The sequence below is a fragment of the Chiloscyllium plagiosum genome, unplaced genomic scaffold (genome assembly GCF_037043375.1).
Source record: "Chiloscyllium plagiosum isolate Xiang-an unplaced genomic scaffold, Cpla_swu_hap1 HiC_scaffold_37, whole genome shotgun sequence".
In the NCBI taxonomy this organism is placed as follows: domain Eukaryota; kingdom Metazoa; phylum Chordata; class Chondrichthyes; order Orectolobiformes; family Hemiscylliidae; genus Chiloscyllium; species Chiloscyllium plagiosum.
In genome coordinates, this window is record NW_028270175.1 from 5,433,909 (window position 1) to 5,447,128 (window position 13,220).

General features: G+C 44.2%; 1 protein-coding gene and 1 long non-coding RNA gene across 15 annotated transcripts in view; one reads left to right on the forward strand and one right to left on the reverse strand.

Annotated features, from left to right (window-relative positions):
• Nucleotides 1-13,220, forward strand: part of casz1 (castor zinc finger 1) — a 402,949-nt gene that overhangs the window by 82,291 nt on the left and 307,438 nt on the right. The window lies entirely within an intron of this gene.
• LOC122540449 (uncharacterized) overlaps nucleotides 4,773-13,220 on the reverse strand; it is a 39,063-nt gene continuing 30,615 nt past the window's right edge. The window contains exons 2-3 of the long non-coding RNA XR_006309308.2: nucleotides 8,773-8,837; nucleotides 4,773-5,506 (exon numbers count right to left, since the gene is read on the reverse strand). This is a non-coding gene — a long non-coding RNA (uncharacterized LOC122540449). The remainder of the gene's footprint in view (nucleotides 5,507-8,772; nucleotides 8,838-13,220) is intronic.

Below are 13,220 nucleotides of genomic sequence, written 5' to 3' on the forward strand. Positions count from 1 at the left end.
AGGAGCGAACCCGTTGATTTCAATGGGAAATGTACCTACCCAGCAGCCTCCTGGTCTCTGGTGCTGGAACGTTCTCTTTTATATGTTTCGGCCGTGGTAAACAGCAAGTAAGTGAAACCATGGTAACTGCACTCGCAGACGTAGGGGTCACCCTGTAATAGAAGCAGGAGTAGGCCATTCAGCCCGTCAAGCCTGCTCCACCATTCATTAGGATCATGATCTATCCATCATCTCAGCTCTTCCTACCTGCATCATCCCCATTGCCCGTAATTCCCTGAACATGCGAAAAGCCATCCAACTGTGTCTTGAGCATATTTAATAAAGGTGCCTCTACGCCTTCCTTGGACAGAGAATCCCATCGATTCACTACTCTTTGGGAAAAGCAGTTCCTCCTCATCTCTGTCCTAAATCTACTCCCCCTAATCTTGAGGCCATGTTCCCAGTCTTAGTCTCACCCACCAGCAGAAACAACTTGCCCGCCTCTATTTTATCTACTGAAGATGCTGTGAGAGGTAACGTTCATCTCTGGGATTGGATTTGGTCCTGACTCTCAGGAGAGAAGGCTTTCTGACCCAGGACATCAACGGGTCCCTCAGACAGCTCCTGAGGATTGGGAGCCTGACAGTGTCAGGGTATTGGCTGTGCTCACATCAAATAAAGCATTTCATCTTCCCAAATTGCAAAGTGATGGGCATGAGGAAAGCAGATGTGAGATGCATAAAGAAGGTCAGTGTGTGTCCTTGGAGCAAGGGGAAAATGAACACAAATTAAATTATTTAAAAAAAAACATTTCCTGGATTGGTTTGGTTGGGTGAAAATCTATATTGTGTTTTATGGTTTGGTTGCTAGGAGATCACTTGTTCGTTTGAAAAACTATATTTAATAGTTAAGTGGAAAAACAGGTTTGGTGATAAAAAAAATTCGCATTGTGTTTTTATTTGAAAAGTGCTTGTTTGTTGTCTCTGCAGTAAGTTGAGAATTTCCAAGTGACACCTGTTTGCCAGAATGCTGCAGTACGGCTGCCATCTTGCTTGCTTGTGTGTGTACGTGGTCAGAGTGAGCCAGTGATAATCACCAGGCAATCTGTCCACCCTGCCTGCATTTATCAGCAAATATTAAACCACTTGCTGAAGATTCCAGTTGTAAATACACGCAACCTATTATCTTCAATGAACAGGAGTGTTAGTAAGGACAAAACTACTCTTGAAAGTTTTATTGCTGCGTGCGACCAGTTTATTCAGTGTGTGGTAGTTTTAGATTTTGTTTTGTCAAGCTGAGCAATATTTAACATGGAACAAGGGTACCTGTGCTGTACCTCTAGAGACGGTGGGGAGATTTGTTCAAGTGTCTACCACTATCCCCTGTACATTTCCACACTTACTGTTTCCACACTGTTACTGTTCCTACACTGTTACTGTTCCTACACTGTTACTGTTTCTACACTGTTACTGTTCCTACACTGTTACTGTTCCTACACTGTTACTGTTCCTACACTGTTACTGTTTCTACACTGTTACTGTTTCTACACTGTTACTGTTTCTACACTGTTACTGTTCCTACACTGTTACTGTTCCCACATTATTGCTGTTCTACATTATTTGGAGGTGCCGATGTTGGACTGGGGTGTACAAAGTTAAAAATCACACAACTCCAGGTTATAATCCAACAGTTTAATTGGAAGCACTAGCTTTTGGAGCACCGCCTGATGAAGGGACAGCACTCCGAAAGTTAGTGCTTCCAAATAAACCTGTTGGACTACAACCTTGTGTTGTGTGAGTTTTAACTTTGTTCCTACATTGTTACTGTTCAGACTCTATTAGTCTTCCAACACAGTTCCTGAAGAAAGCAGAGCTCCATGGTTACAACAGTAAAAACTCATCTGATTCTCAGACACTTGTTTCAACTAAAGTCCGGCTCCACATTCACTTAACAGGTAGAAGTTGCCAAAAGGAAATAAAAACATTTCCATCTGCCAAAAGTCATGCTTTATTCCACTCAGCATCAATGTGTCCACAAGGACTCTTACCAATTTTTATAAATGCACCATAGAAAGCATCCTAACTGGATGATCACAGCTGATGGGAACTGCTGTTCCCAAGACTGAAAGAAACTACAGAGAGTTGTGAATGCAGCGCAGTCCATCACACAAACCAGCCTTCCCTCCATTGACTCTGTCTACGCTTCCCGCTGCCTTGGGAAAGCAACAACATCATCAAAGACCCCTCCCACCCCGGTTATACTCTCTCCCGTCCTGTTCCATCAGGCAGAAGATGTAAAGGTTTGTGTACATGTACGAATAGATTCAAGAACAGCTTCTTCTCTGCTGTTACCAGACTTGTGAATGGATCTCTTTAATGCTAATGTTGATCTCACTCTGCACCTTCTTTGTGGCTGTAAGACTGTATTGTTACTGTTCAGACTCTATTAGTCTTCCAACACAGTTCCTGAAGAAAGCAGAGCTCCATGGTTAGAACAGTAAAAACTCATCTGATTAAAACATCCTGAGTAAAAACTCACTGTGCTCTGCTACCATCAAGCACTTTGTTTGGTACGATCAGCCTGTAGAGCATGCAAAGCACCATTTTTCACTGTATCTCGGTACAGGTGACAGCAATAAATCAATTAATTAATCAGAGAAAGGGCAGAGGTTCACACAGTTCCTTTTGCACTGCCCTGCTGTGTGCCAACCCTGAGGAGAGTCCAACACTGCCAATCCTGAATCAGTGCCCCTGCCTCTTAAGTGATACCCGATGCGGGGTGAGGTAGGTCTTTCCCAGGCCTTAACCCCCAACAACCTCAAAGGCAGAGTTCACTAGGTAAAATGCAAGAGGGGTGACCCTTACAAATGGACCAGAAGGTGCCAGTGAGTCCTTAGGAGACACAAATGCCCCCTAAACCCTTCTCTGGAAATTTCATCTCTCATCTCCCGTCAGTTGTTGGTGATGGTTTTTCCTGGAATTTAATAATTCAGCTTTCATGCTTTATGTGTGTTTTTTTCACCCTCTGTGCTGCTGATAGCTCAGAGGAAAAGACGACAGGCAGCTCCTGTTTGTACAGTTCACTGCAGCTGTTTCAAAGCCTTTGGAAGCTGATATTTTTTTTTAAACATGCTGAATGGAGTGTGATTAAACACATAGAAAGAAAAAAAGAGCCAGTTTCTAGTAGCCAGTGTTTGGGCTCTGCACTTTTTTTTCCATTGCTTTTGTTTGTATTGTTGACAAAACTGTTTCCGTTTTAAATCCTGGCCTCAGTTTTCGCTTTATTTCCTTGTTTTGCAGAAAGTGCTCATTAGTGTGAGATTTGTTTCTCTGACTAATTAAAAGAGACAATACCATCCCTTTAAAAAGAAACTCCCTCACAAATACTGCCCACCCAACATCCTCCCAACCTTCCTCCAGCTTTGCCAACATCTGGGGATAACTATTTCTGGAAGTTGATCTTTATGCCAATTAACATATTTTCATTCCCATTTTCGATGGGAGTTGCTTCTCCCTACATGTTACCATTCAGGTTATCCATTGTCACCAATGTCCAGCATCTGTTTATCTGCCTGAGCAGAATGTCCACTCCTTACCCTGCTCCGCACCACTCATCATTGGCATCTCCACGTTTAGTGCAATGCGCGCTTTCTTTCATGGGAGCCTTGCGGGGCATGGATTGAACTGATGTCACAACATCCAGGCTCGAGTTGATAAGTGGCAAGTAGCATTCAAGTCACATAAGTGCCCAGGAATTAGCCCTCGCCAACAAGAGAAAATCTGACCACCTCCCCCTCCTTGCCATCCAAGGGCATTGCCATCACCGAATCCCCCACTGTACTCATCTTGGAGTTGCCAATGACCAGTAGTTGAACTGTAGAAATACTGTGTGGTTACAAACATGCTCCACTCCCCAACTTTAATATTTATTCCCTTCACTCAGTAGCAGGAGTGTGTGTGTGATTTACAACAATACAGCAAGATTCCTGAGACAGCACCTTCCAAACCCATGACCGCTATCATCTAGAAGGACAAGGGCAGCAGATACATGGGAACACCATCCTCCGCAAGTTCCCCTCCAAGCCCCTCACCATCCTGATTTGGAAATACATTGCCGTTCCTTCGTTGTCACTGGATCAAAATCCTGGAATTGCTTCCCCCTACAATAGCATTTTGGGTCTGACTACAGCACAGGGACTGCAGCAGTTCGAGAAGACAGCACAACATCAACTTCTCGAGGGGAACTAAGCATGGGTAACAAATGCTGGCCAGCCAGTGACACCCTCACCCCATGAAAGATATTTTATTAAAGCCCTCAAATAAATGTTCACATACTGAAGAGAAAGGTTGGTATCGTAACTAATTGCAGCAACCATGTTTACTCTGGATTCACTGTCTGAAAAAGTTGGGAAGATGGCATTCCAATGGGATTTACTGGATTGTTATTTCACACAACTGTAACTGACCCAATGGGCCAAATGGCCTCCTTCAGTGCTGTGCAATTATGAAACCTTCCTAAGAATGATACATAACACCTGCTCCTGTTGTATGACTGTTGTTCTTTCGCCAGCTGGAAAGAGGAAGAATTTGTTGACACATTAGAAAATGTCACAGAAGGTAAGTTTCATTTTACAAAATCATTGACTTATGCAGAATAGACCAGGCCAGAATTGTGCACGCTCTGTGTATTCTCTGTATTGTGCACACTCTCGGTGTCGTGCACACTGCCACTAAGTTAAGATTGACTCTTTAGAGTGATGAACTCTTCGCTTTACAATCATCGTCAATTTGAGGTCAACTTTATTGGAGAGAAGTCCACACAGAACAAATTAAATACATTAAAATCCTTTTAACATGGATTTTTGCTTGCCTCTTGGTTAATTGTAAAAGTGGCATACTGCATTGGGCTGGATTTACACAGCTGTTGCCCCTATCTCACTCCAGGGTTACGGTTTCCTCATTTCTCTGTGACTGTACCTGGAGATCTCCACCTTCCTGGTGCTCTCCATTTCTCAACTGCTGGACTGGAATCCCTGTCCTGGAGATGTTTGAAGGACTGAGCATTGACTCTTCAGAGTCAGTGAATGGCTGCTTTCCCTTAGGAGCAGAGATTTCCTGCAGACAGTCAGAAAAGCAGTACGGGCGCCCAGGTCCGAGAGTTGGAATGTTGGCCAGGAAAATTAGGTAGCCATTCCACAGAAAGTCTGGGATGAAGGCTGGAATAGATCTTCCTGCTTTCGAGTAACTCGCAGATGGGTAGACATGATGAGCAAGGACCCTCTAGTGATACAACTGTGTATCATCTGCTTTTATCCAACCTGCCCCTGTGAAAGGGACTTGACTCAAAGCTCCAAACCCCACAAAAGCTGACGGTTCCTTTAGTGCACAGTTGGAGCTGTCCCTTCCTCTCAGGATAACATGAAAAGCTGGCAGCTGGCTTCTGTCGACTGAAGGTGTTTTAAAGTCTCTTTTGATGAGCGTTCTAGGAAACTGTTCAGTAAGTGAGTCTGATTTCTGCTCAGCCAAGTCTGCAGATTGAAAAGCACCAATCAATAGAGGTAGCTCCAAGTCAACATCAGTCAGATCATCACTTTACCTGGCAGCTTACAACAGACTAAAGCACATCTATCTCACTAAATAGAGCTGGAGCAGGCAGCGAGGAAAGCTAATGGCATGCTGGCCTTCATAGTGAGAGGCTTTGAGTATCAGAGTAAGGATGTCTTCCTGCAGTTATACAGGGCCTTGCTGATACCACACTTAAGTATTGTGTGCAGTTTTGGTCTTCCAGTCTGAGGAAGGGCATTGCTGCCAGCGAAAGTTCACCAGACTGATTCCGGGAATGGCAGGACTGACATATGAGGAAAGGCTGGATCAACTGGGCTTGTACTCCCTGGAATGTAGGAGAATGACGGGTGAGGGATCTCATAGAAACATATAAAGTCAGATGATGAAGGAGCAGTACTCTGAAAGCTTGTAATTTCAAATAAACCTATTGGACTAAACCAAAAGTTTTGGAAGCATCATTAAATAGTAAATATTGAACTCTATTGCATAACAAGAACTGCAGGTGCTGGCCTGCTGCATGGTTCTCTAGTCCACTCCATGGGACACAAGAAAAGATGGAAAGGTTTCTAAACATCCTTATGATAACAGAAACAGCTTACACTTATATAAAGAGTCATGTAGTGGTTCAGAACTTGAGTCTTGCTGAAAAATGACAGTAGAAATGTTGGTTTCTCAGTTGAATTGGTATTCTTGCAAATTTGTCCTGATGGGTCAGTAAAAATAGCTTTGACAAAACATGTTATTTTTCAGCAAGACTTCTATGTTTGTAGAATAGAGCAGCACTAGGGGATGGTTTACAATGTGAAGCATTAATTAATGAAGAATTACAACTAAGGACATACCATTTTGAAGGATAAACGATCGTAGAATTCAAGAACGATGGTAGCGTTTGAGTCTGAAAGCACCCTAATTTTTCAATGAAATGTTATTTTCTCTACCAAAGTTTGTAAAATTTACAAGGCTTTTTGATACAAAGCTATCCTATAAGCAAACTTATATTCCAAAGAATCCACTCCAGTCTTATAGCCCTTGCAATTAATTTACTCTTACATCATACACACAAACTAATTCAGCTGTGACAGTGAAAATATGGACTGGATTCCTTCCACAATACATTAGCAATAAAGGTTGCCTTCTCAAGGCAGAAGACTTTTTTGTTGTGGTCAGAACATAAATTAAAACTGTATTTAAAGAGAGAAAAAAAATCCCTTGGGTAAAGTGGCCAAGAGCAGCTCATGCAATATGGCAAAAAAAAAGTTTGAAAATTAAAAACAAAAATTAGAATTAACTAGAAACACATGTCCTAAGCAGTGGAAGAAAACTTTCACTGAGAGGGAAGTCACAGTTATGGTAATTAAAAAGGAGGATGTCCACTTATGTCAACAGGTCAACACTTTAAAACTTGTTTTCCAACAATCTCCCCTCACATCATTGTTTTCAGTGTTAGCCGTGTGTTGTAAATGTGTTTTTTGTTCATTCATGGGAAGTGAGTGTCACTGTCACACTAACATTTATTGCCCATCCCCAATTGCCCCGAGGGCAGTTAAGAGTCAACCACATTACTGTGGGTCTGGGTTCCCATATAGGCCAGACTAGGAAAGGATGGCAGATTTCTTTCCCTGAAGGACAAATGTGAAGCAGATGGGTTTTTCTGACAATAGACAGTGATTACACGGTCACCAATATACTCGCCTTTTATTACAGAGTTTTGTTGAATTAAAATTGCTGTGGTGGGTTTCGAACCTGTGTCCCTAGAGGGTTCTAGATTGCTCGAGCAATTTGACATAACTTTACTTGTCCGTACTTGTTCCCTGTTTTCTCTTCCTGGTGCTAACGGGTTTGATGGGAGTGGGGTAGGTTCCACTTGGTTGGTGGTCAGTCGGTCCTGAATTACAGTCGCATTGTGACTAGCCAGCAGGTTTTCAGAATGTGCCCAATTCTGTTCTGGAAACCTCAGGGCGGTTTTCATACATTGGCCATGAGCTAGGAGCAGGAGGAGACCATTCAGCCTCTGAAACCTGTTCTGGCATTCAATCAGATCATGGCTGCTCTGATTCTTGCCTACCCTGAGAACCTTCCACCCCCTCGCCTATCAAGAATCTATTTACTTTTCCCTTAAAAATATTGCCAGGTATGGAAGGTTTGGATTGTAAAGGAAGGCTGGGACATTCTTCACTGGGGCTTAGGAATTTGAGAGCCGACCTGATAGAAATGTATAAAATATGAGGGGTACAGATAGGTGTCTTTCCCAAGGATGGGGGTTTCAAACTGAGGGGACACATTTTTAAGTTGAGAGATTTAAAAAACACGAGAGAGGCAAAGTTTTGACACAGAAGGTGGTTCACGTGTGGAATGAACATCCTGAGGGAGTGATGGATCTGGGTACAATTACAACATTTAAAAGACATTTGGATAAGCACATGAATAGGAAAGATTCAGAGGGATGTGGGCCAGGAGCAGGCAGGTGGGACTAGTTTAGTTTGGGAAGATGGTCAGCATGGACAAGTTGGACCGAAGGGTCTGTTTCCGTGCTGTATGCTGTCTCCATTGGCATTTGAGGAAGAAAGTTCCAAAGGCTCATGGTCCTCTGTAAGAGAAAAAAAACCTCCTTATTTCTTTCTGATATGAATGACCCTCTTTTTTGGAAACAGTGACCTCTGACCATGTTGTCTCCCAAGCAGCTTCACCCATCCCACATCTACCCTGCCAAGGCTCCTCTGGTTCAGTCACTGCTGCGTTATATGTTCTACCAAGTCCCCTTTGCTGTGGATGCTACAATTGCCATGTTAATTTGGCCACATGGGATGCTATTGATATCTCTGCAATACAGAAGCTTGGGGTCTCTCCAGCATTGACAGTGGCCCCTTTAAGATAGCAATTGATTGAAGAGATCTCTGATCATTACCGTAGGTCAGGAACATCGCAGAGGAATGAGTTTAAAAGCATTCTGAGAAGGTATTGCTGTTGGATTGGGGTGGGCAAAGTAGAAACATCACACAGCACCAGGTTTATTTGGCAGCACTAGCTTTCAGAATGCTGCTCCTTCATCAGTGTTCTGAAAGCTTCCAAATAAGCCTGTTGGACTATAACCTGGTGCTGTGTGGTTTATAACTTTAAAAACGTTAGTAATTTAGTTATAAAATTAGAGGTTTTGTGCTGTTAATGTGTGGAAAATACACCACCCCCGCTCAGAATGAAGGCTGTTGTGATGTAGTGACAGTGTCCTTACCTCTGAGCTAGGTAGTCCAATTTGAAGTCGGACCTAGGCTGAAGATGTGTCAAAATGCTTTGGACCTGGTTGATTTAAGAAAAAAAGACATTTTTGTGAAAGATGTCCATGTAACCAGCATTGAGCAGCCTGTAATTGCAATAATGGTGTGAACCATTTGTCAATTTCAATGCAATGCCATGATTGCACAGTCAAGCAGCTACCATCTGACGATATCAAAACCGAATGAGTTGTGGATGCTGGAAATCAGAAACATTAAAGAGTGATTGCTGGAAAAGCTCAGCAGGTCTGGCAGCATCTGTGGAGAGAGAAACAGAGTTAATGTTTTGATTCCGAGACTTATGACTTCTTCAGGACTCTTTGACCACCAAACTCCAGTTTCAAAACCAGACTCTAAACTCTGTTTCTCTCTCCACAAATGCTGCCAGACGTGTTGAGTTTTTCCCACACTCTCTCTATTTGTTAAAGAATTCCGGCATCTGTAGTACTTTGCTTGTACATAGATGTATGTGACTGAAGGTTTTCGATTTTTCTTCCTCAGTAAGGTTTGGAGAAGGATGGCCATCCAGTCTTAAACGCCGATATTATTTTCATCCATTTCCCTGTCCAATAAAGGACGTAAAGATATATATAGAACTGGCAGCAAAGCTGACTCAATCCATCAGAAATACTTGATAATCTGATCTGAACAGGACACGTACAAAACAGCTACCACTAACCGTCACACTATTTATATCACCAGGCTTCAGATTGTCCCCAAAATGATGATTCCTGACGTTATAAAAACAATGCCCCATTTTGGTCCTGAAAAGATTCTGAATTTGCAGGGTATCAGATTCTTTCTGGTGATTGGAACAATCCAGATTTGTTTTTAATCGCACATTAAAACTTGCTGGATTTAATAATTAATGTTTTGTTACTCAGCTGGGCTGGGTATCTCAATTATCCGGACAGTTTCTTGGTGCAGAGTGACACCAACAATGTGGGTTCAATCCCCGCACTGGCTGAGGTCACCATGAAGGAGTCTCCTTCTCAACCTCTCCCCTCGCCTGAGGCATGGGGACCCTCTGGTCGAGTGAGAGAGCAGCTCATGGTCTGGTAAGACTCTGGTGAATTTATCCACATCATGGGAGAATCTAGGGGCAGGCAGCATCGTCTCAGAGTAAAGGGACATCAATGTGGAGGATTTTTTTTTTTTCTCTGAGAGGGTTATGAGTCTTTAGAACTAATTGAAAAAGAGATTTGTGAGGGCTGAGTCCTTTTGTATATTTAAGGCTGAATTGATAGGATTAGGAGGAAAACCAAGGATTAGGGGAAAATGCAGGAAAGTGGATGTGAGGAATATCAGGCCAGCCATGATCCTGCTGAATGATGGAGCAGGGATGAGGGGCCGAATGGTCTACTTCTGTTCCTATTTCTTATGGTCTTAATGATAGCAGTCAGGGCATCAACACTTATTTTTGAATCTTTCTTCCCTTCCCAATGTTGAAGGGCTAAATCTTTGGTAAACTCTTCCTGATATTGGGAAATAGCAGGTGCCTGCGGTATTGCTGATAGTGTTATCAGGCAGACTTTGGTGTGTGGTGTGGATGAGTTGTACATGTGCCATTGGAAATTCTCCCCAGCAACTGGGAAATAAGCACTCTGATTCGTTCCCAGAAAATACCATACTAAGTATATTAGAGTTATTTGGAAAAATCACTGAAACAAAAGTCTACATTTTTGAAAAGTTAATAGGATATTGACTGGCAAGACCAGCATGTATTGATCACTCTCAATTGCCCTTGAGCTGCCTCTTGACCATAACCATCTCAACGAGTGGTCAAGAGTCAATCACACTGCTGTGTGTCTGGATTTACATATTGGTCTGACCAGATAAGGATGGCGGGTTTCTTATTGCATCGGATGGAATTTTACACCCAGTTCACAGTTTAATTCTCGCCATTGCACCATTGCATGGTTACACTATTACACGGTTACACTATTACACGGTTGCACTATTACATTGTTACACCATTGCTGAGACCAGCTTTTTTAAATTGCGGATCTATTTGTTTTAATTGAATTTAAATTCCCAAGATACATTGCCCTTGTGGTGTGTCTGTGTCAATGGGACATTCAGTTTGCCACAAGCACTGAACCAGAGTGAAACACCAGGCTGAGAAAAGCTCAACGCCAAGACTTAACCAAGGGCTAGGCTTAACTCGGGGGGTTAGCTAGTTCAGGCAGCTGGTTGGCGATGCCAATAGCATAGGTTCAATCCCCGCACTGGCTGACGTGACTATGAAGGACTCTCCTTCTCAACCTCTCCCCTCGGCTGAGGCATGGTGACCCTCAGGTCCTCATCCTAACCACCAACTCTCTCTCTGTCTTTCTCTCACTCTCTTCCTCTCTCTATCTCTCTCTCTCTGTCTCTCACATATGAGAGAGCAGCCCTATGGTCTGGTTGGATGATGATGACTTTAAGGAGAAAGTGAGGTCTGCAGATGCTGGAGATCAAAGTTGAAACTTTATTGCTGGAACAGCACAGCAGGTCAGGCAGCATCCAGGGAACAGGAGATTCGACGTTTCGGGCACAGGCCCTTCTTCAGGAATGAGCAGAGAGTGTTCAGCAGGAGAAGATAAAAGGTAGGGAGGAGGGACTTGGAGGAGGGGCGTTGGAAATGTGATAGGTGGAAAGAGGTCAAGGTGAGGGTGATAGGTCGGATACAACACAGATGGCCTCCTTCTTCAAGGACCGCAATTTCCCCCCCGACGTGGTCGACGGTGCCCTCCACCGCATCTCCTCCACTTCCCGCTCCTCCGCCCTTGAGCCCCGCCCCTCCAACCGCCACCAGGACAGAACCCCACTGGTCCTCACCTACCACCCCACCAATCTCCATGTACAGCGCATCATCTGCCGTCACTTCCGCCACCTCCAAACAGACCCCAGCACCAAGGATATATTTCCCTCCCCTCCCCTATCAGCTTTCCGTAGAGACCACTCCCTCCGCGACTCCCTTGTCAGATCCACACCCCCCACCGACCCAACCTCCACTCCCGGCACCTTCCCTTGCAACCGCAGGAGGTGCAACACTTGCGCCCACACCTCCCCCCTCACTTCTCTCCAAGGCCCCAAAGGAAACTTCCATATCCGCCACAGATTCACCTGCACCTCCACCCACATCATCTACTGCATCCGCTGCAGCCGGTGTGGCCTCCTCTATATTGGGGAGACAGGCCGCCTACTTGCGGAGCGATTCAGAGAGCACCTCTGGGCCACCCGGACGAACCAACCCAACCAACCTGTAGCACAGCATTTCAACTCCCCCTCCCACTCCACCGAGGATATGCAGGTCATTGGACTCATCCACCGCCAAACCACAACTACGCAACGGTCGGAGGAGGAGCGTCTTATCTTCCGACTGGGAACCCTCCAACCACAGGGGATGAACTTGGACTTCACCAGTTTCTTCATCCCCCATCCCCCCACCTTGTCTCAGCCGGATCCCTCCAGCCCGGCACCGCCTTCCTGACCTGCAGTCTTCTTCTTGACCTCTCCGCCTCCATCCTACTCCGACCTATCACCCTCACCTTGACCTCTTTCCACCTATCACATTTCCAACGCCCCTCCTCCAAGTCCCTCCTCCCTACCTTTTATCTTCTCCTGCTGAACACTCTCTGCTCATTCCTGAAGAAGGGCCTGTGCCCGAAACGTCGAATCTCCTGTTCCCTGGATGCTGCCTGACCTGCTGTGCTGTTCCAGCAATAAAGTTTCAACTGATGATGACTTTAGACTTAACCCCAGGTCCCACATTCAAACATGTTACAGTGTGTGCTGCAATAGTTTTGTTCCAAATCAAATATAAATCAAAAGTCACAGTGGTGATATGGAAATACAGCTCAATCTTCCATCGTGCTGAGCTCTCATCATGTGCACAGTGTCCCTTTCCAACCTTAACAGAGCTACACAAGTCACCATCATTATTGTTGGAGTGCTCACTGTATCTGACTTGTCAATCCTGTTAGTCCGACTTAGGTGCATACCTGATTAGTGAATAATTATCAAAACTCCAGATTATGATGAGACGTTGTGTTCATTGTTTCTCGCAGATGTGTTGCAGGTAAATGAATACACTTTGTAATTCAGACTGTAATGTGAATAGTCGGATTTACAGTAAAGCTGTTATATGATTTATCTTCTTCCCAATTAAAATTAGTCACTCCAGGAAAATCAATATTTTGAAAAACGTGTAGCCAAAAGATTTAACCGTGTGTTTCAAATAACTGAATACTCATGATGATAGAGCATGTTTCTGTGCAGGAGTGAACAGAGTGAGTTAGACCAGTCTAACAGCTCCACAGAGTTTCTGTTATCATTCCAGCCACTGGCATTAGCCCCTTGTCTAGGAAGGAGTGAGTGCAGGTTCCACAGGCTTTGTGAGTCAGTCTGAGCTACACAGGGCCGA